The 22,684-nt window shown below is 50.1% G+C and overlaps 1 protein-coding gene across 5 annotated transcripts in view; it reads left to right on the top strand.

The window, feature by feature from the left end:
• LOC139049464 (protein O-linked-mannose beta-1,2-N-acetylglucosaminyltransferase 1-like) overlaps positions 1-22,684 on the top strand; it is a 533,721-nt gene that overhangs the window by 438,667 nt on the left and 72,370 nt on the right. For 4 of the 5 annotated variants that reach the window (XM_070524938.1, XM_070524940.1, XM_070524937.1 and 1 more), the window contains one exon: positions 2,926-2,992. The exons of the other annotated variant lie outside the window; for it this stretch is intronic. The gene's annotated coding sequence lies outside the window, so the exon portion shown is untranslated. The remainder of the gene's footprint in view (positions 1-2,925; positions 2,993-22,684) is intronic. 5 annotated transcript variants of the gene reach the window in all.

The raw sequence follows: 22,684 nt of genomic DNA, 5'->3' as shown, positions 1-22,684 counted from the left end.
AAAACCCACCGAGTAGCGTTGGAGCACTCTAACTTGCTGTATACACACTTTAAGTCAATTTTTCACCCTTATTGTCTTGGCCCCGCAACAATAATCGCCATCTGTCTTGCGCGCCTTTTCATTCTTTAACGGTACATGCATTTTCCTTTCCTTGTGCTTTTCTTCTTTAAGGTCACCAACGGCAGCATTCCCGCATCAGCATTACGTAATTACGTTCTTGGCAGGAAAGAAGTGAACCGCAGGCACTCAGGAGTAATGACGATCATTGTTGGGGGTTAAGATAAAACTCAGATAATGTAATTTTTAAAAATGTAATACAATTTTTTCTGCTTGCCCGTTTCGGTTGCGGTACTATGGAGGCGGATACGTTTCGCAACCTTCGCATATAATCGATTAGTTCACGCGTCAGACGCGTGTGGTACAATTCCCACAACTTCGAAAAACAAAAGAAAAACAATGTCACGCGAGAAGTCCGTCGCTCGCGTCGAGCCTTCGATCGTGGCCTCCAAGATCCGGTTGCACGCGTAGTAAGAAGCCCTCGCGACCCGCCGTGGTTGCTCAGTGGCTATGGTGTTAGGCTGCTGAGCACGAGGTCGCGGGATCGAATCCCGGCCACGGCGCCCGCGTTTCGATGGGGGCGAAATGCGAGAACACGCGTGTACTTAGATTTGGGTGCACGTTAAAGAACCCCAGGTGGTCAAAATTTCCGGAGTCCCTCACTACGGCGTGCCTCATAATCAGAAAGTGGTTTTGGCACGCAAAACCCCATAATTTAATTTAAGAAGCCCTCGCGCGCCGCCCGATCTATGAGGCCACGATCTGGCTCCCGGCTTTCTCGCGGACACCTCCGCAAACGTCACCGGTTTAGAAGAGAAGAGGCATACGCGGCCGTATAGAACTGGGCCGCGAGAGTTTGGAATTTCTCGAGCGAGAGTGGAATAACCGAGAAAGAAGGAGGAGGAGGAGGAGGAGGAGGAGGGGGGGCGACCGCGATGTGTATACCGCGAAGCCCCGCAAGATCCCTCGGGATCTAGATCGTCTCGTGTCGACTCTCGGTTGTCGTGAGCACTGTTGCATTGGAATGCCGCGTGCTCGCGTCTCCCACCTATGTGCGTGTGTGTGGGTGTTTGTTCTGCGCTGGCTTGTGTATACGCGGCGGCGTTCGAGCTCGTCGCTGCGACAACGTCTCCGCATTCAACGCAGTTCTTTATTTTTGTTTCTCCCGATGGTTTCCGGACAGACAGCTGTCACGTTTCGGGCTGGCCCGTTCTTTGTTTTTGTTTTCCTGTTTGTTTGTTGTTGTTTTTTTTTTTCGTCGCCGCTCTTTATTATGCGTAAGTTTGACGCGCGTGCTCGGCGCGACAGGTCGGGCGCCTCAAATTCGTTCTCGCTGCTTTTTTTTTTTTTGTGGTGACGCGCCTGCGCTGTCAAAATCGCACGTCCCGCCGCTGGGCGATGTGACAGGATTAAGACGCCTCGAAGTGTGCCGTTTTGAACGTGCCTCCGGGTCCGCGCGTCTTTGGACGCCATTATGCATTACGTGTCAGTGAAGAAGGCGCTCCGAGTGTTTCTTGAGCTATATGCACCCTCCCCCCTCCTTCCACCCCCCCACTCTCACCTTCCTGGGGTCTCGCTGTCCCGGCCCGGCAGCCGTGGCGCGATCCTTGTTTACCCGGTCGCTCGCTGACCCCCCCTTTTTTTTTCTTTATTACTTCGAGCGTACGTCGAGAGCGCGTGGAGCTTGCCTTCGACGTGATTGACAATGACGCGCGTAATACGTTCGCCAGACAAATCCCGACGCTACGTATTTACTCGGTTCAACTTATCTTTTGTCGCCGTCCGGAATGCGTCGCGTCGTTTCCAGACTTTCTCTTAACGGTCCTAACTCGCCCCCCAACCCGACAGTCGTGGCCCCGAGCGACGGAGGCAGTCGGTGAGGCAGGGAGAAGCGAGCGAAGAAAACGGGAAGGTTATAAAGTAAAACTCTTGCTTGGGCTAGTTGGTTCATGCTTGAAGTAGTAAAGGCAAGGCGCAGAAAGGCCAGGACTCAGGAAGAAGAACACAAACGGCGCCGTTCCTGTCGTTTGTGTTCTTCTTCCTGAGTCCTGGTCTTCTGCGCCTTGCCTTTACTACTTCAGGGAAGGTTATAACCGCGCGATGTAAAAGATATTTCCGGAAGTCTGTCCGCAAGAAAAAGGCGTGCGCGTCGTGCAGTGTTTTTCATCGGAATGTCACTGCAGCGCTGCCGCCTGCATATCCTCGCAATCTCGGCGACTCAGTTTCACTCGCCATCGAGCCTCGTGCTGGGTCGATTCCACGTATGCACGAAGCAGTCTTAAAGGGCAACTTCCGGCGATTTTTCGAAGTCCACTGAACTTAATGAAATTTTTAATAGACGTCCTCTTTTACACTCTGATTAGCTGGGCCAAACAATATGGCTGCAAGTCATTTAGTTTTCCTGGAAATGAATTTTGAAGATTGGTTGCGTTTCCGACTCGTGACTTTTTACTGGCCACCCTGTGTTTGTGACGTCAGAGTCTACACCGCCACTGTCGCTGAAATCGTCGCTGAAATCGCGGCTGTCCAGTTCGGAGAATCTGCAAAAGTTCCCTGTGTCGTCAGGAGACATCATGAGCTTCGCTTCTTTGGCGTTAGCGCCACGTGTACTGCGTGTTTACACTATGGTTGTGTAGGGCCTGACGTCATCGGTTGATCGTGACGTCACACGAAGCGGCTACCCGTTTCGGTTTCAGTATCTCGTTTATTGGTTATTTAAACTTATTGATGAATTTCTAAGCAAATTGAACCAGCCTACCGGTGACAAGACTGTCAATACCATTTGAACATGAGGATATCCTAATATGCTTTAAAAAACGCCGGAGTCGACCTGTAACGCGCTGTTGTGCTCTGTTGTATACCTTACAGGTTACTTCTTGCGACCAAAAATATCTGCAACGCGGGACTGAGGCCGAGCGAGCAGCCGGAAACTGTGGTGAGTGTTTCTACAGTAAAATCTCTAAACGAACTCATTCGTTTTTTTTATCCCTTTCTTTCACCGTCATCGTGAGACTCTCGCTTGTTTTTGCATGGTCTCCTTCACGGCAACGCGCTTTCATTGGCAGCGCGTTGTCAGCGTGGGCATATTGGGCCCAGTGGTGTCGATCATTCGGTTCTGCTGTCGTTTCTTTTCCCGCAGCGGTATCATGTAAAGGTTTAAAGGCACCTGCAGTCTTGGTTCAGACTCGCTAATAGCAAAACAGGCCCGTGTGGGTTATACAACAGCGCATGGCACGAAGATGCTGACTACAACATATGGCGGCTCATGGGATTCCTTTTCTTTATTTTATTTTATTATTATTTGTCTGACGCTGATGGTAATTTAACGTATCCGCATATGTGGGAAACAAGAACAAACAAAGAACATTTCAGTTACCGTTCGGAGGCATACCCCAAGCTGCTCTCAGGCGTTATTTTCATCGAAGCACACCACGTTTTTTTTTTCAGTATACGTATATAACCAATTATATATAAGCTCCGAGTAAATACCGTCAATATCCGTGAGGTCAATACGATCTGGTGAGGAGAACGTCAACGCGGGTATACGTCAGCACCTGAAATTCGTTTTTGCTTCTATTCTGGCTTATCAAACCCATTAGCACCGTAAGGAAGGTTGTTTTGATATTGTAGTTGGACAATTTGCTATTACAGCACATAAATGAAAAATAATAATAATAATAACGCTCTTTCCCGTTATGGTCCCTTTGAGGTCGGCAAACGTGCGACACTTATTACGGCAGGCAACGCCGCCGCGTTCCTCAAGTCAACGTCGGGCGTTTTTTTTTTTTTTTTTTTGGCACATCAATCACTCGCTGCTGTTCCAACGCCCCGTGTCTACTGCAAACGACTTCGCTGTCTCTGGCGCGAAGTGTAGCTAGCGTACCGAGCACACACAGACACACACACACATGCTGAGACAGAGCGACGACCGACGACTTTCTGACTGGAGGCCGCGCCTCCAGGCCTGCGCAAACAAATTTGCCTGCTGAGTAGCGGAGAAAACCGCGGATCCCTATTTGCCGTCGCTTTCTCCAAGTGCACGTCATCTTCGTCTTCCTCTTATTATGTGTGCGTCCGCATTCCCCCTTTTCTAATCGCGCTCTCGCTAAGCGCGAGCGTCCCCCCCGAGCCGCATCGAGAGGCTTGCTAAAGAGGGGGGTGGGAGGGGGCCGCGATTGCGTAAGAACCAGCGTATATAACGCGAGATACCCACAGGCTTGCAAACTCGCTGGCTATACAGTTAGCAAGTTGTAATCACGAGCCTTAAAGTAATCAGTTACAGGCTTGATTTGTCAAATTTTGTTAATTAGACGACTATGCCGCATTTATTTATTTCTCGTGCAACTAATGTCTTCGGGTTGTTCCGAGTATAATCCGGACCAAGGAGTCGTGTTGGGCTGTCTGCCGCAGGAAGTTTTCGAAAAATGCATCGTGATGGTCATCAGCCTTATTTATATCCACTGTACAGGATTGACGAAAGCTTCTCCTATAGCGACCTCCAATTACCCCTGTCTTGCGCCAGCTGACATCACGTTATGCCCGCAAATTTCCTAATTTCGTCAGACCACTTAATTCATTGTCCTAATATCTAGACAATCTAATCACCTAGTAACCTAACCTAATGTCTAGCTCCAACAGATGACCGGTTATCTGCCCTACGCGTCGCATGGCCTCGCGGACTACATTTCTTCCTCTTAATATCAACTAGAATATCGGCCGTACCCCCGTTCGCTCTTCAATTCAGACCGCTGTCTTCCTGCCTCTTAACGTCACGACACCAATTATTTTGCGTTCCATTGCTGGTTGGCCGGTCTATAACCTCTCCTCAGACTTCTTTGCTAGCCTCTAAGCTTGTAAGAACAAGTAACTTACAGCGCAAAATACACGAAGGGCGGAATGAGAGAGAGCAGGCTTCTGCTTGTAAGTATACAAACTTTGCCACTTTGCGCAGTATATATATATATATATATATATATATATATATATATATATATATATATATATATATATAAGAGAAGCGGTGTTCGCGGCACAAGCTCGGGTCGCTCAAGTTGACAGCAGCTTCTGCTTCGCTGCGGGCGCTTCTGTCTCAGACTGGAGACGACGAGTGGGCCTCGTGTACTGTTTGGTGTGGAGCTGGAAAGCGTGCGAGGGAGTGTTGAGAGAGAGAGAGAGCAAGAAAGGGCGCCCGGATGTTTGAGCGTGTCCCGCACGGGGGCGAGCGGAGTGTCGGAGGAACCGTCGTGTTTGTCCACTCCGTCGGTAGCTCGCTCCCGAACAAGTCCCGACCGTGCGCCTCGAGATGTTGCGAGCTTCGGCGCCGGAGGGCCGGCTATAGCCGGGACGGCGAGGAGGAGAGAGAAGCGGGCGCGAAGCCTGCCTCGGCAGTCACTTGCCCGCTGTGTGCTCGGCTGCCCCGGAGGCGTGGGGGCTGGCTGTGTTCTCAGAGTATAAAGCGTGTAATTCTCTTGCCTCGCTTCTTCTTGCGACTCCCTATTGGTTGTGGGGATTCGTACGTTAGCCCTATACGCTTTTCGCGGGCCGGGGAAGGCGCCTGTGTAAAGCAAGCAGGCCGGCTGTCTCCAGGAATGTTTGCTCCCGCTCCTGATTTTTGTCTTTGTTTGCTGTTGTCCCCCACTCTCTGCACACGTCTCATTCACCCCTTTTCTTTCCTTTGGTATCACTTTTTGCTTATAAGCCGGGATTTTTTTCTTCTCTTTTTCTTTTTCTTTTCGGTGTTCGCGCGCTGCTGAGCTTGCCTGCGCACCCGTCATTTGTTCTGGATATCGGCTTGTGTAACGTGGCGTTCTTCCGTCCTAAGTGCCTGCAAATGTTTTCTTAAGCGCCCGGTCCGTACTTTAAACACAACCGAAGGCTTGCAACAGGCGGCTCTTCTCTCGGCAGTAGCGTTTTTCGCCGAAGGGTTCGTTTGTTTTACGCCCTCTATCTAATTGCCGATAGTTTCTCGCTTCTTATATAATAATAGCAATAATGATAGTAATAATAACAGTCGTAGTGATTATGCTGACGTTGCCACCGTGTATGCGTTATAGTAGAGGAGCTCTGAGTCGAAGTTGCTTTGCAAGAGCTTGACAAAAGCACGGACACCTATAACTGTAATACTTTCTACATTAGTGCGCGTCTCCAGTCACCGAGCGTGAAAACTTGACGAAAACGTGACAAAAATGAGATGCACGTACACAATCCCGCATTATAGAAAGGAAAAGGAGGCTTAATAAATCGAGTAAGTTGTCGACAAATTTAGCCATTCAAGGAATTAGAAGGTATAGCATAGGCATGATAGACTAAATCTCGATCACGGGCCGAGTTTGACTGATCGAACACTTCGATAACGTTAGAGAAAGGAGATACCCTATCTCGCGTGATTATGCGGCCACTCTTAACTTCTCTAGCAGATAGTGCGAGATAGTTCTTATCGGGCGAGCGTGAATACCTCCGCGCCGCGCACACACGTCGCCCACGCCTGACGTCCCGGCCAATAAACGTCTGGCTCTGCTCGTTCTGCGCACACAGTCCCAAACAGTTGTCGTCGCGCGCAAAGAGTGCTTTTCCCTCCCACGCAATATAACGTGGGCGCGCTGATGGCGGTGTCGTGCAAACAGGTGCGGCTCCGGTTATACGTGCAGGACGTGGTACTTGGCGCCCCTTTCGGGTCGCCCGCTCCGCCCCCCAATTTCCGACTTCCTCGTCGTCAACCCGTCATCGCTGTCGTCCAGGGCGCTTGACGAGTGTCGACGCGTTTCCCCGGCAGTCGGTGTCCGTCCACTGCAGCCTTGTCGCCTGCTCTCTTCGAGCAGAGGGACAGCGTCCGGTGTACTAGGAGAGCACTTGGAACGTCCCGGCTCCGCTCTTCTCCTTCCGTATAGGCGTGTATCTGTGTCCGTGCTGGTGTGTGTGTGTGTGTGTGTGTGTGTGTGTGTGCGTGTGTGTGTGTGTGTGTGTGTGTGTGTGTGTGTGTGCGTGTGCGTGTGCGTGCTTGCGTTTGGTGCATACATATAAGTGCATGTATTTCGGCGCCTCAGTTCCTATCGCAATAAAAGAAACCGCGCCAATTACTCCGCATTCTGTTTCGTGAGGAAAACGGAAACATGAATGGAATGTTGCACTGCAGTTTTTTTTTCTATACGAATACTTCCCATAAATCTGAGTATACAGGGCGCCGGATGGGGCATGTATGTTTTGTTTGTTTGAAGCGGCAAGCAGGAAGTTACATATGTTTTTTTTTTCGTCTGCGTTTCACAAGACTTGCTGATGGAATACTATATCCGCAGAAATACAGACGAGAGATACATGCTGCTTGAAGAACGAGAAAAATATTTGTTCTCCAAGAACAACTGTACAATGATATAGAGGGAAAGCCGACACTGCGGCCGCTATGCACGCGCAATCACCGAGCGGAATTTAAAACAAAATGAAATAAACAAGAGAAAGAAAGGCATCTGTTCCTAAGGCATAAGTACATGTCTATATGTTATTATAAACACCGTTTGAGCGGTCTGAACGCGTATATGCCAGCGCGCGAAGTATAGTACGAATGACCCTTCCGAGAAGTATCGCCAGCAGTTTCCAACGGCGCCACCTTGATGCGGCCCAATCCACTTCGATCGCAGCGCCGCCACAGTATTTTTCGTCGTCGTGCGCATCACTGCAAAGCGTGCACCGCCCCATGCGTCCGTCCCACTCAACCGTATTCTAGTACATTCCAGCTTCCATATATGGCATAGAGTTTCTCACTATAACACCTAGAGGGTAATCTGGCGCCACCGTCTATGGGAGTTTCTTAAGGGGGCACCGTGCCGTCATGGGAATGACGGTATATGTGTCTGCGAGGCTCGTGTTGGCTGGTGTTGTAAGAGGCTTCGTCTAAAACGTGGATATGGCTACGCAAATAACGCGTTCTCAAAGTAAAATCTCGATAAAATGTTTCCATTCACGCATATTACATCTTTATTCACCCACGATACATGACCAAGCGAAGAAAAGCAAGAACAGACGACCAAGTGTGTCAAAGCGAGCGCGAACCTTGTCGTCTGTCCTCCAACTTTAGCGGCCCGCTGATACTTTTTACGTAACATGTAGTCGTACACACAATAACAAGTTCTCATAATTAAACAAAACATGTTTTCGCGTTAATAATGAAGCTAAAACAGCTTTTCACGTGCTGTTCTAGTAGAAAATGAATCATTGTGACAGATGGAACGGTACTTGCCAAGCGCGTCTTCAAGGTGTCCTGTCTCTACGAGAACGATGCCAATCCGAATCCACAATATACCGGCATTGCCATGCATACCACAGCGCAGCAGCGCCAGATTTCCCTCTAGGTAATGTAGTGAGAAACTCTGTGATATATGGTATCGGTCGACGCGATCTCCGCATTGCATCGGCGAACAGACGACGACGCACTACCCTGGCGACATCTTTTACCGGTCGTCGCCGCAGAGCCCGTCTTGCGCGACGCTGCGCTTTTCTTCTCACGCTCTCGCCATACCCTCCTCCTCCGGCTTTCCTTCTCGCGCTCTCTTCGCTATCGCCGTCTTTCATGGCCCGCTGCGCTCCGCGTTCGCTCTTTCATCCTTCGCTGTGCTCGTTCGCTCGGTTACCCCGACGCCTTTGGTCAACGTGGAACCGGCGCCTAAGAGCAGCGCTCTAAAATTATAAAAAGAAAAAGGATATGTAAGTCACCCTTTTCTTTTCTTGAGCTCCTTCACCGATCGCACATGTGTCGGTAAGTTCCCGAACTCTGTTCGTTGCAATTATTTTTTTTTATCTTTGCAGTGCTTCGTCTTTCTTAAGGTCTTAGAAACTAGCCCAGTCTTCAGGCATTGTACATTTCACACGGCGTAGCCCGACGAGTGCCGCCGGTGGCGGTCAGTGTGAACACGTCGGTTTGTTTGCGTTCGCCGTCGATTCACAGCAAACAGTCACGTATACCGGACGCAATTGACCAGAGTTGGGAAGCGCGAGGAAGGAAGGCATACCCTAAAAGGAACACTGATATACTTATACGACGTCAAAATGGCGACTGTGAATTTGAGCGTTTGCCTTCATAGCCCAAGCTCCGGAGCCGTTGCCGGTGCGGAGGCGAAGGCTTCCCACACAACACGGAGCTCTTGCGTATGAACGGCCCCTTTATTAATGTTAGAACTATACTAGATCATGGCAAAGCAGCGTCGGAAATGTGCAGTGCGGAGCGATTGAAACCCAATATTCGAAGCGCGTGGCTGCCACCGTCCTCTCTCTCTCTCTTTTCTTTCTGCGCCACGGGTGAGCTCTAGGAGATCGCCGTGAGACCAAATGCAGTCACAATGCGTAACAGAGGTTCTCACTCTCACTGTATATACCACGATGCATCAGCTCGGTGTCCCTGGCGCATGCAGACGGTGCAGAAATTGCCGACGATCATGTGCTTCGAGTATCGCGTCTCAATTACTGAGCAGTGTAGGTACTGCCTGCTGCATACAGACCGCGCGCATCTAATCTAATTTCCGCCATTCCATCTGGTGAGGCCGCGATGAAGAACGATCGAAGTGAATGGCCCAACCAGCTTCAGCCACGTTTCAGTAACTGTTCGCGCACCCCCCCCCCCAAAAAAAAAAAAAAAAACGCATGTTTGATCAGGTCTGGTTTCACGTGGCAAGTCAAAGAAAGAATCGCAAATGAAACATTCAGTGATATTCAGCTAACTTTGCTTTTGTTTTTTACCTTTTTACTCTTTGTTATTTTCGAAACAAGTTATGTATTGGAAACGTCGCGGCGCGTACACTCCCGAGAAAATTCTCTCTCTCTCTCTCTTTTTTTTTGCGTGAACTGGTCGTAAGAGCAAGTGCTAGCCAATCGCGCCGTTGGATGTATTGTTAGCGAAGGCGGTCGGGCCAACGGCAAGCATCACTTACTCATATGAGCTTTGCGAATTCAGCACCGATTGTCGATTAAGAAAGGTGCCAAATACAAGGGGCCGGATTCACAGAGATTTCTGTTCGTAAGTGCTCTTTGTCATTATCGGCCGCCTTCCGTCCTAATATGTCCTAATATGTCCAACAACACCGTAAAATAGTTTACGTCCTTAAAAGGAAAAAAAGAAGGCTGTAAGGATGTGTCTATAACTCACACCCTTAGAGTTTCAGTTATATAAATCACACCCCAAGGTTTTAGTCATAGACACATTTGCACCCTTTTTTTTTTCACTTTTACGGGTGTACATTATTCTACGGTGAATGGACTGAAAGGCTCTTACTAACAGTTCTACCCTAAGAGCTTCTTCGTGAATACGGGCCCAGGTATACCCTAAGTGACACCAGCAGGTAGAGACCGTCATCATGATTTTTACCGGCCCGCTGTGCTGTTCTCGGTGGCCTTAGCGACAGATGGCGATCACGTCGGCGGCGGCCACTTGGCTGTTAGAACACACAGTCGTTTGTGAAATAAGTTGAATTTTATCTATCTTCTTGAAAACGTGTAATAAGCTTATCCTGCCTGAGCGCCGCCCCCAAAGTACGTATAACTAAAGCTTGCAATGGGGGCAATGGCTAGGGGCCCTTTAACAGCTTCCCTGCAGTACTTGCTGCACAAGTCTCGGTGATATCAAACCAACTTGCACTTTTCGTGCACGACTACCCGGCACTGCTTCTACCGTTTCCACCTCTTGTTTCCGTTGTACAAGTTGCAAAGCACGGACGAAGGCGTCGACGATCGAAGAAGGGGAGGTGACTTATCCGAAGCCATTTATACGCGGTCTCGTCAATTACGTGCAGTACACAGCGAAGGCTAAGTAAGGCTCTTGTCAGGCAGTGAGTATATCGAAAGCCGCGGCTGCGCTGTCGAGAAAATGTGTACGAATGATGGGTCGCCCTTGGGTGCGCCATTAGCTTTTGTGTTCGTGTACTCGACGTGATGAGTGAGTCGAGTCAGAAGTCGAGTTGATGACCCGGCCTCTACCCTGCTGCGTTTACATTTATCTTGCCAAGCAGGTACGCAGGGCGAGACAACCAACCCCTTGCAGGTGGGTCGACCGAGCTCGCGGTTCGACTCTCGGTCGGCTCGAACAGCTATAGTGTTTGCATCGAGCCGACTTTTAACTCGGGCCTGCCTTTTATTGCCTTCACGCGCAAACGAAGTCATTGCTAATTGCGCGAATGTTTCATTGAGTTGGCGTCGTGGGGGCGGGTAATCAGCCGAGACGGCGGTTCTCCATTCTCATCGGCCGTGGCCAGCCGTGTAGCTTTACGCTTGTACTGCGCGCATTTGGCGAGGCGGGGTGTTAGCCCGCAACTTCCGCCCTTCTCGTTAACGTCCATTAACCGCTTTTGCACCGTTGCCGCAGCCGTTAAGTGCGCGTGACAGGTGGGTTTAAAGGTGTTCGGGTTCCGGACGCGATGCCGTGCCAGGCCTCCCGTTACCGCACCCAGTCGCCGGTGGATCGATGCAATGGAGAGACGGCGTCCTAAAAGGTACTCCGTGTGACGCGCGAGAGTCGCATCGAACTGGGCGTCGTCGCCGCGTAGCTGCCGGTTGGGAGGCGAATCGAACTTCGAAGTTCCGCGCGCGCTTTCTTGCCGAACTGCGCTCTGCCGGACAAAAGTGTTTTATTTCCACCGCCCCCCCCCCCCCCATTTCTTTTTCGTGGGTAAATGGTGGCGCAGTGGAGAGGAACGTGCGGTCCAGGATAGGGCAAAACGTAGTGATGAGTTTAGAGAAATAAGCGAGAGAAAAAGAAAAAGAGAAATGATGCATCGCCGTTGTATACGAGAGAGACGGGATTCTTTCGGGGGCTGCGTTACCACACGGAGCTTTCAATGGCTTCGAACTCGCAGGAACGGCGCCTAATGCGTCTTTTGTTAAAAAACCCGCCTTCCGTGAAACCAGAGCAAAAAAAGAAAAAAAAAGCAGGTGAATGACATTGAAGTGGGTGGCGAGTGGGCGGAGGTTGGTGAGGGGGGGGGCGCCGTTATGGATCGTCGCCGCCGGCACCCCCCCCCCCACCCCAAACTTCGTTGCCGACATTTATATATATTCAATTTTTTTGGACTCACTGCTTGATTCCTTGTTCTTTCGTTCGATTCGGCCTTATTTATATCTCCCTCAGCTACTGGCCCTCTGAGTTGTGGCCACGCACGCCTGCTTTCCTCCTCATGACTTGGACTGTTGCAGTCTTGCTTGTAGTTGCAGCTTATCTGCCTGTTGTCTCGACGCTTCTTTCAATTTCGTGCTTCCGGTTCGGCGTGTGGGTGCCGTTCTTGTTTCAGGCCGGGCTTTTGTTGCCGCAGCGATCGTAGAGGAGCTGGTTATACGCTTTTTTCCCCCCTCTTTGCATCGATACTTAGTTTTCCCGGCGCTATAGCCATTTTCAATGGACCCTAATGTACTTCGGCTCCTCGCGTCCTTCCTCTTAGGAGTGCACCGGCCCTCTGGCAGCGTCGAAACTTCTCATCGATATTTTTCCCGTGTCGGCATATCGCTGCGATTTTTTCTGAGGCCATTGTTGGGAGGCCTGCGAAGTGGCATCTACGGTGCGTCGTGACTCTTGTATTGCAGGTCTGTCATTCAGTAGCCCCGCTAAACGGGGTAAACAAAAAAAAGAAAGAAAGAAAAAAGTTGATCGAAATCGCGGGAAATACAGCTGCAAATGGAGATTCGAAGGCAACCGGAACAGGAGCTCTTTAGTCCATAGCCGGAGGCATGCCACTTTGCTTCCGGCATTTCCGTGTGCTTACCGGAGGTGGAGATATGTACCAGAGTCCGACGTCGGGCAGCATGGATTTCGAGCCTTCGTGCAAGGCACGGCATGGTATACGCAAGCTTCGATTTATTTTAAGGTTGCGATTATAACTGCGCGCGCTGGCATAAGAACGACGATTGTGTCGGTTCGTGTCCCGAGTCTTCTGTGACAAACGTTCGACGACTTTTTTTTTTTTTCCTGCGCGCCTGGGTCACGCGAATCGAACGACGCGTGTAAGTATACCACCGTTTGGTACTTTTCACTTTTGCACGTGTCCCTCTGCGTAACGTCGGGACGCCAGAGTACGCGCAGCTATTGGGCCCTTTGTGAAAAAAATTGATGTTTGCACTACGGCATCCGGAATCGATGTAGAAATTTAACAATGGTGCGTACTGTATAGGTACTATCTGTAAGTTCACGTGAACCCGACAAAGGCGGATCGAGTCGGCTTGTCGGACTGAAAACCGGTCGTCAGGTTTATGTAAACCCTACTCGTCCATGCAATCCGCTTGGCAAGATGCATGTAAACGCGTTTGCGTCGTGGAGGGTCAACCTCGACTTCTCTGAGTCGACCTGCTCTCGTCGAGTTCATGCAAATGAAGCTGCCTATCGCACTTATGACACTTACGTGATCGGTGCGCCCCCCCCCCCCTGGCTTCGCCAATAATTGTAAGGTCATCGTAAGCAGAACATGGTCGATTCAATTGTAGCACTGTACTGACCCTTTTCGCGGAGCAGTTCGTTCTTGAGAAACGAGATGGCGCTTTCGGCGGCGCGCCGCACGTCCCCTCAACGACAGCGCACGAATACGAAACCATTACCGCTTCCACCTTGCTTCTGGGCGATCAGCTGTCGGAATTGCAACTGAGTTTTCGCGAACACACTGTGCTTCAATCTTGCTGGATTGAATCGTGTGGATCGAAGACGCGCGCAGTAGTTGGTTGCAAAAACAGGCACTCGCATACTAAGGAATGGAATGAATCTGTGCGGCCAAGTTCGCGGACCGCTGCTGGACTTGTCCGTACGTGCTACTGGCACTTCGAGATGTGCGGCTTTCCTCGAGTGTACAGGAACTTGCTCATCCGCTAGCGTTGTATCTCTAGCCTTCAAAGAGAGCGCTTCAGCCCTGGAACGTCGGCGAGAGTACCACTCGTTAAGCAATGACAAAGGAAGTAGCGCCGCGTCCTGTCATGAATTTCGCGTACAGTATCAGCACACATGTGCCATAACTGGCACGAAAAGTTACGGCCACCCTATCGCCAACGTGTCAATGAGTGAATGGGCGCGCACTTGAATATATGCGCACCATATACGCACCGTAATAGACGGACTATGGGGAACCAGCGCTGGCCAGGAGGCGCTACGACATTTTTCATGCGTTACTAAAATATGCTGAAACCGTCCGATAGGGAGGCTACGAAGATGGCACGACATATTTAGCGATAAGAAACGTGCGCCTGTATCAATGTTTGCCTAGTCCGATGCGGCCGGCCAAGTTCTGTCCATGGCCATGCGCGCTCCGTAGAGCGCATGCGCTGCTACGTCCTAGCACGTCGGTTCCCTGCCATTTGAGGAGCCTTGAAAAGTGTGACTCAAGACAGTCGGTGAATTTGCTGACACGAAATCACTGCGTGTGCTACTGGTAACTGTGTCTACCGCTCGCTAGGCTGTGTGTTACGGCGCTTCTGTCGGCACGCGAAGCTTCAGCGCTGGTTGCCCATACACCGATAGCGCACGAAGGCTCAAAGCTAAATGTTTGGTGACGCTCCACAAAAGTAAGCGAGTTACTAGCGATAATACATCTTTGTTACAAGGCATTACAACGCACAAAACAGCGACGTTTCAAGCCATGCGCGCAGCAAAAAGAAATCTATCGGAACTGAGCACACCCGCGAGCGACTAAGCTGAAGATAATTAGATAGCGACCGCATCGAGGAAATTCACTGAGTCAGAAATGTGACAAGCCCCTGCTTCAAAATATATTCCAACTAAAGAACGAAGAGCAATACACACACATCCTGATTCAATTCATGAGCGGAACGTTTGGATAGCTTGGAACACATATTTAGCCCCGCTTTTAGAACAAGCACCATATGCGCTGCTCGCGCCTTTTGGACATAGCTTAATCAGCTTCCAAAGCGCGTTTGCATGTTCTCTGAAGATGTGGCCAAAGCTTCGTCTCGTCCACCCAGTCACCGTCTACCATATCTCCCGAAACAGCCGCAGCGGCGTCATGCACACCCATTGTAAGCACGGAGGCGACGGAGGCATTTGAGGCAAGCAATGGACGCGTCACCACGTGATCAAACATGGCAGCGCCCACGGGATCTTCGCGAGAAGGGTCAGTACTCTATACATATTAACCCTGAGTCAAAAGATGGCGCCAGCAGCACCACTGCTCAATGCTGCAGCGGTATTCCGTGAAGCGCACGTTCAGGTTAGAAATTTCTGTTAAAGATCTTGTTTCTCGCGTTGTACTCGACTGCACTCAGCTTTCACCACCTTCTGTATCTTTTCACTTGAAGCGGACGGCAATACAAATCGCTACAAGCCGTTTTTCTTTTTTATCTGTCTTCGCTTTCCTTAGGCCTAAAAAGGTGGCTTGCGACGTTCGCTCGCGTTCTCGCGGACCCGCCCGCAACAAACGCCGTTGTCCACCGTTGCTTGTGTGCCTTCATCTTGTGACTGCTCGATCTTCCGAGCGCTTATCTTTCGCACCGAACAGTTGTGAGCCGACAGTGCGCGGCACAAGCTTCCGTATCAAATCAGCGAAGGAATCCCTTTTGTTACGCGGCCATAACGCAACACCCTTCTTGTCTTTTGTTATGACTTCTCTTTTTCTCTCTTCTACCTCTCTCCGATTCGTTGTTGCGCCGATATCTGAGCTGAGGTCGCCGCACATCGCGTCTCCTCTTTCATCCTCTCTCTCTCTCTCTCTCTCTGGCGCCCACGCTCGCAATGGGCGATGTGGCCAAACGACTTTTCTGTTCATTGCCTCCGTCCCACACCCCAGCGCTGGTCGTCACCGCCACCCCCCCCCCCTCCCCCCAGCCGGTCGTTGCCTTCTTCTCAGACTTCAGTTCCGACTCGTGGGTTTCATTACCATTGTACGGCGGCGAGCGGCCTTCTTCCATACCGCTCGACCATGTTGCTTATGTAGCTCATAATTTTTCTCTTATTTCTGGTTGTCTCGTCGTTGTTCAACCCCCGCATGGGTGTCTGGCCGTCCGATGATGGACGTTGAAGCGATGCTCTTTCTTCTTATTCTTTCTTTTTTGCGTTCGGTCCGTCACCCTCGTCATCCCAGCCACCGAGGGGCCAGGCCAGGACAGGCATCGGAATTGGATCGCTTTGGAATGGATCGCTCGTCGGTCTGGCGTCGTTTACCGGGCTCAGAGGGAGCGAGCGATTCGGAGGAACAACGAGCAAAACGTAGTATCACTGCCGTTCTGAGAGAGAAGGGGGGGGGGGCAGAGAAATAGAGAGAGTGAAGAAGAACGAGAGAAAAGAGGGTTTTCCTACAGGCATGGCCAGAACGATTTGTCGCTTTTATTTTGCGGTTTCGAAGACTGTAAGGCGAACTGGATCCGAAGCCTGTTTCACGCACCTGACCACGTAAAGCGGTGCAAAAAACACGTTGTTATATGAAGAGTAATATAGAAGCTGCAAAGGTGGGAGGGGAGGGGCGAGTGCGTTATTTTGCCGTTTCTTTGTACTCGCTGATGGTCTAGTGCGCGGCGCGTACTTCCCACTTTTCGTTCCGGTATTTATTTGTTTGCTTGAACTTATTTCTATATTTGTTTTGGGAGCCCTTCAGGATTCCTGTGAAGCAGTCGTCAAAATTCCTTTGAGTGCAGGCAACATCGAGCCAAATGACGGTAGAAAAATTCTCAAATGTCATACGTGGGTATCTTGTGTTATTACTCTTTGTACTACTAGGAGGAGGGCGGGGGGGGGGGGGGGGCACCCTGATGGATGACTTGGTCCAAACTCGATCTGATGTGAGTGAGTGAGTGAGTGAGTGAGTGAGTGAGTGAGTGAGTGAGTGAGTGAGTGAGTGAGTGAGTTATTTGGATAAACTTGGAAATGTCGGCAACTACTGTGTCTCCGACTACTCCACAAGCAATAAGTTGTAAATGTTGGAGAAACTGAAGCATGTTACCCACCTCATTTTGATACTTTGACTTTATCTTGTTTGTCTGACCACATCGTCACCGCTTGCCTAAGCTGCACGAGCCGTAATTACCGGGCTGATTCCTACATAATATTACCACTCGATCGACATTTGACTGATACGCGTTGTTGTTGAAATGAAGAAAACCTCACAGGTCGTCCTGCTGCACCCGAGTGAGACTGTGATACGATATCGTTATAACGCCCTATCATTCGATGATTATCTTTTGATATCCCAATGAACTTCCGAAGGTATATCCCGAAACCCAAGTGCCCTGGTTAAACTGAGCCTATCTCGAAGTCGCCGCAAGATCACACGTATGCAACTTCTCAAAGCGGTAGCTGCCACGAGAATAGGGTCGGAGGAAATGGCTCGCTGTCGCTTTTAAAAGCAAATTGTTGCTGTTCCACGTGACATACGGGCCAAGCTAGCTTTTTCGAGGGAATGAGAAGGCTAAGGTTTTTATTAGCTCATGTCATTCATACGTTCATGGCCTAATGGGCAGAGCATCGGGCGATTATGCTGGAGTTGCTTGGTCCAAATCGCACCATCGTATATGTCTTTTTCTTGTTCAACGGGCCCCCAACACAGGCTAGAAAGGAACCGATCTACCGAAAAGTGCCTGGTGAGAGGCAAAGAATGCTTCGCATTGAAAGCAGCTGACGCGCTTTTACAGCTGTCACAGGCCGACAGAATAAGCGGATACTTGCTCGTACTCCTTTACCAATATTTTAGCAAGCTATGCACTCACACTAATGTGCACAGACACACGTCGCCACTCATTCATGCTATTATTAGTGCTTATTCGTACTAATTAACACTCACCCAAGTTCGTAGTCGCTTCCATTCACACTTACTCCGGCACCAGCTCATACCCAAATATTTGCGTCCACTTCCGCTCACCAACCAGGCACTCGCACACATACGTCTATATACTCACACTTGGCGACAGTCACTCACGTTCATACTGACGTTCGCTCAAAGTCACCTTCACTGATTTTTGTGTGTATATTCCCATTAACCAGAACTCTCTTGTTCCTAGACCTGGCCACCCACATCTTTCGTCACCCACTAACGCTTAACCTGCACTTATGCCTGTTCATATACTCTAGTCCACTACTCTCGTCACCTAATAACGCTTAATCTGCGCTTATTCCTGTTCACACATTCCCGTACGCACTTTTCGTCACCCATTAACGCTCAACCTGCACTCACGCCTGCTCAAATGCTCCCGTCCACACCTTTCATCACCCAATAACGCTTAATCTGCGCTTACTCCCGTTCGTGTACTCCCGCCCGCAACTTTCGTCACTCACTAACGCTCTGACTCCTGCAAAATTGGTTTTAAAGCGTATAATGAGTCAGCTGTGGATCAATGTGCCGATCTATGTCAACGGCACGCACTCGTATATATCCTGTATATCCTGACGCAGCGAGACCGGCGACGGCCTGCCTAAAGCCCTCATACCACACCGATCCAATGCGTGACCGACAACGGTGCCCATCGGGTGCCGCTTTTTCGACGCTCTCGCCGGACGGCCGATTTGACGAGTGCTTCCGAGACCCGCTTGCGCGCGACGAGGAGCCAACGACGCCTTGCTCGATGGGTTCGTCGCGCGCGCGAGCGGTTCGATTAGGTCGCGACCGATTTAATTAATGAGAGCCCCCCCCCCCCCCTTCGCGTGCTCTCTCGGCTTCCCCGGGGAGGGAACGGTGTCCTTGGTTCGAGCGCGTCGAGCGAGACGGGGTGGAGCGAACTGAACGGGGGGGGGCGGGCGTAATATCTCTCTGGCAGCAGGCCGGTCGTGCGTTGGTGCGTGTGTGTTTGTGCGTGTCTGCGCGGCAGTATATGCAGCGGCGCGGCCGCTGATACGTCGCCGCGGCTTCCTCTTCCCATTAATGTTTCATGAGTAATTAAACTTTGACGCGGCGTCATTTCGCTGCGTGCCATTTCGGATACACGCTTCTCACCCCCCCCCCCCGACACACACACAGACACACAACCCGTTATCCAAGACCCCCAGGGAGAAATGCGCCCGTTCGGCGACGACTCGAAATGGCCCGGCGACGGAATGAAATGCCTTGCTTAATACATTGCGCCGCGTTCGTTCCCGAGAAATTGTTTCTGGGATTCTGGGAGACGTTTAAATATTCGGTCGTAACAAGCGATTTTTTATTCCTCTTTTTTTTTACCCTTAAACGACGATAAGCGCCCGTGTAGAGTTGGCTGAACGAGGGGAAAAAAAAATGGCGAGGCGAGGCTTTCGTTGATTCGGTAACTCGGCTTGGAAACGAAAGATTAACGCTCCCATTGATTCCGCAGTTTCGTCGACGCCTCGCAATCAGCGCTGACAAGCGCGTAAACTTCGCCGACCTCGAGGGAGTGAGAAATTAACACAAAAAATAAGAGGTCGTTGATAAGCATCCGCGCCTTCGCGCGGCTTAAAGCGCGCACGATGGCGACTTCCTTATCGCTAGCCGCTGAACGCGTGCCCGCGCAAAATTCGCTTTCAACGCGGTCAATCGTCGCGCTACTTCTCAACGCTATAGCGCGAAGGCGTGCCTTCTTGTCCGCGGGTATCTACAAATCGCACGACATGTGTTCGTGCGAAGGGGTTCTTGTAGTCACGTCTTCCCTCTCTACGCAAGGGAGGTTGGGCTTCTCCACTTGACGCGCTTGCGGTGCACAAAGCGACCTTGCGCGTTCGGGCCGACTCCATTCGTGCCGAATAATTAATGAAGGAGCAGAAAGAGGAAGATAGGGGTGCAATTATCGGTCGTCTTGACGGGGGAAGGATGAAGAGTGGGGGAGGGGGAGGAGGGGTAGACGTCAATATTTATTCACCGTCACTGCGCTAATTGTGATTTTCGCCTACTGAAGATTAGACGGACGCGATTCCTTATAATGTATGGGTATGCACGTTATGTGTAATATAAAATTGTGTATATATATTCTTAACGTATTTTCGAGAATTTGTTCTCGAAGTGATTATTATCGCTTCAAGAATCGCCCGCCTGTTGTCGGGAATTTGTAACGCGTCACGGTACCCGCCGCGCTGTATCTGTGGTTGTGGCGTTCTGGTGGTAACCACCATGGTCGCCGCTCCGATGGTCGTCGCTGGAGCGCGGGTCGTAAAATGCGAAAATGATCGTGCATTGGATCATTCAAACAGTTAAAAACAAGTTCTAGACATGCCCATAACAACTACATAAGTAATTTTCCTGAAAACCATATTTGTTTCTTTCAGCAGTGTTTGAACCGTATTTTTATTACGATTCAAATGAGCAGCACCGTTCCATCGTCTTCATAAAGCATTAAATTGTGGCCTTTTACGCACCAAAACCGCGGTATGATTGCGAGGCACGCCGTAGGGGGGGGGGGGGGGATTAATTTTGACCACGTGGGGTTCTTTAACGTGCACCTCAATCCAAGTACACGGGTGTTCTCGCGCATTCAGCCCCCATCGAAATGCGGCATTATCGATTGTGTCGTAGTTAAAAACAAAACATAGCACCTACGCGTGTGTCATTTGATATTAGTATTGTTTTCGCAAAGTTTTTCGTACTAACGCCTACTACACTTCTACACATCACTGCCATTTTAGTACTGTAACATGCTTTTGATTTGTAGACGTAATTGTAATTATAACAGTCTATTAAAGTTCGGTTTGTTAATTATGCCGTTATATTCTTCCGTATGAACAGGAGGAGGAGGAGGAGGAGGAGATTTTAATGTAGAGAAAGGAGGAGAGGTCGGCCTGGAGAGCGTGTCTCTAGCCTGCTACTCCTCTCTAGGGAAAGGGGAAGTGGGAAATACAGGGAAAGGTAGGTGGCGGGTGATTATGTTATGGTACAATACACGTTGTCCAATATGCGGATGCGCACTGTAGATGCAATACACGTAAGAGTAATCTTGTCACAAAAAGTTATTGCGCAAACACATCTCGCACTGTCTGCACGTCTTACAGGTTCTAGAGGCGATCGTCTAAACCAGTCTCACTTAAAAAGTTCAAAAGTGATTTTATGGCACGTTGGGCACAGTCAACACTCCTCCACGCGCCCAAAAGCTTTTCTTCTGAAAAGGGGCGGGAGTCCAAGCAGTCAACAGTAGATTTGAGTGTTCTTCGTTCGGCCGCATATTGAGGGCACACGCAAAGTACGTGAGCTATTGTCTCGGGAGTGTGACAGACGCTGCAGTCAGGGTCCCCCGCTTGTCCAATCTTGTGAAGGTATCGGTGGGTCTATGCCATACCCAGCCGTAATCGATGAATGAGTGTTTCCTGGCCTCTCCGCAACCGAAGTGGAAGCCGGAATTGTAAACCAGCGTCAAGTCTATGGAGGCGCTCTTGTCGATGTTCGGGGTTGTCCCAATGTCGCGCCATAGAAGTTTTGATGGAGTTATGGAGCAAGGCGTTAATGCCATACCGGGAAAAATGAATTTTTATAATGGTTCCGTCAGTGCGCGCCTTTTTTGCGTCCGCGTCAGCCTGTTTGTTTCCAGCTATTCCACAATGGCCAGGAATCCACTGCAGCACGATGGAATGCCCGGAATGAGACGCCTCAGCAAGCAGAGACATGATGTCATAAACCAGACGACTAAATGCGGTTCTGTCATTCATATAATTGCTGATGAGTTGCAGTGCTGGTTTTGAGTCACAGAACACTGTCCACTTCGCGAGGCTTTGTTGCAGTATGCAGCGAACTGCTTCTCGCACTCCGGTCAACTCAGCTGCTGTAGACGACGTCCTGTGTCCTATCTTGAACCGTTGTGCGATCCCCATTCCTGGTACCGTGTAGACCGCCGCGGAAGAGGTCTGTGTCACAGAACCATCTGTAAAAACATGTTCGGAATATCCATTCATGTAAGCAATGTGTGATAGCGCGAAATGCTTGAGCCCAACAAGCGGCATTTTCGACTTCTTCGTTATTCCAGGGTTTGACAGTCTCGTCGTTGGCTTTGCCATCGTCCAGAGTGGAACTTCGGTATATGTCATACGGTTCGAAGCCCGACGGCAATAAGCCTTGCTGCGACAACACGGCTTCTGAGTAGGCGGCCACAGGCCGTATGCTTGTGACGTTCGTGAGTGGATGATTCCTAGCATATTTCTATCTATTTCTATCTGGCATATTTTCTGGGTTCGTTCTGATCGTCTCAAGTGATTGTAACGATTTGATTTGTGAAAGACTTTGCCTATTCCGTAGTTTTTGTTTTTCTTGTCGATAACTGCCAAGTACGACGCCTCTTCGAGCTGCACACCGCAGCTTTGATGACGAAGTTTGCAATGTACATCAGGAAAATAACATTGAATGGAAGCTGAACCGTACTCGACGCGGTGGCATAGCGGCTGTGGTGTTGTGTTGCTAAACACTAGGTCACGGGATCGAATCCTGGCCGCGGCGGCTGCATTTCTATGGGGGCGAAATGCGAGAACTCCCGCGTCTCGTGGGTTGGGGGCACGTTAGAGATCCCCAGGCGGTCAAAACTAATTCGTAGTCCCCCACTGAGGCGTGCCTCACGGTCAAATCGTGGTTTTGGCACGTAAAACCCCAGAATTCTATTTAATTCGATCAAATTGAACATATTTAACAGGGAAAGGCGGGCTAGTTGGTGGTCGATATTGGAATGCATTATGTGAACACGCAAACGACAACGTACGAATAAGGAAACACACAGGACCAGCGAGGATATTCGTCCGCGCTTGTCGTGTGTGTTTCCT

Source organism: Dermacentor albipictus, chromosome 9 (genome assembly GCF_038994185.2).
Source record: "Dermacentor albipictus isolate Rhodes 1998 colony chromosome 9, USDA_Dalb.pri_finalv2, whole genome shotgun sequence".
Classification (NCBI taxonomy): Eukaryota; Metazoa; Arthropoda; class Arachnida; order Ixodida; family Ixodidae; genus Dermacentor; species Dermacentor albipictus.
The sequence above is the reverse complement of the archived record's forward strand: the minus strand, read 5'-3'. Positions and strand labels throughout refer to the sequence as shown.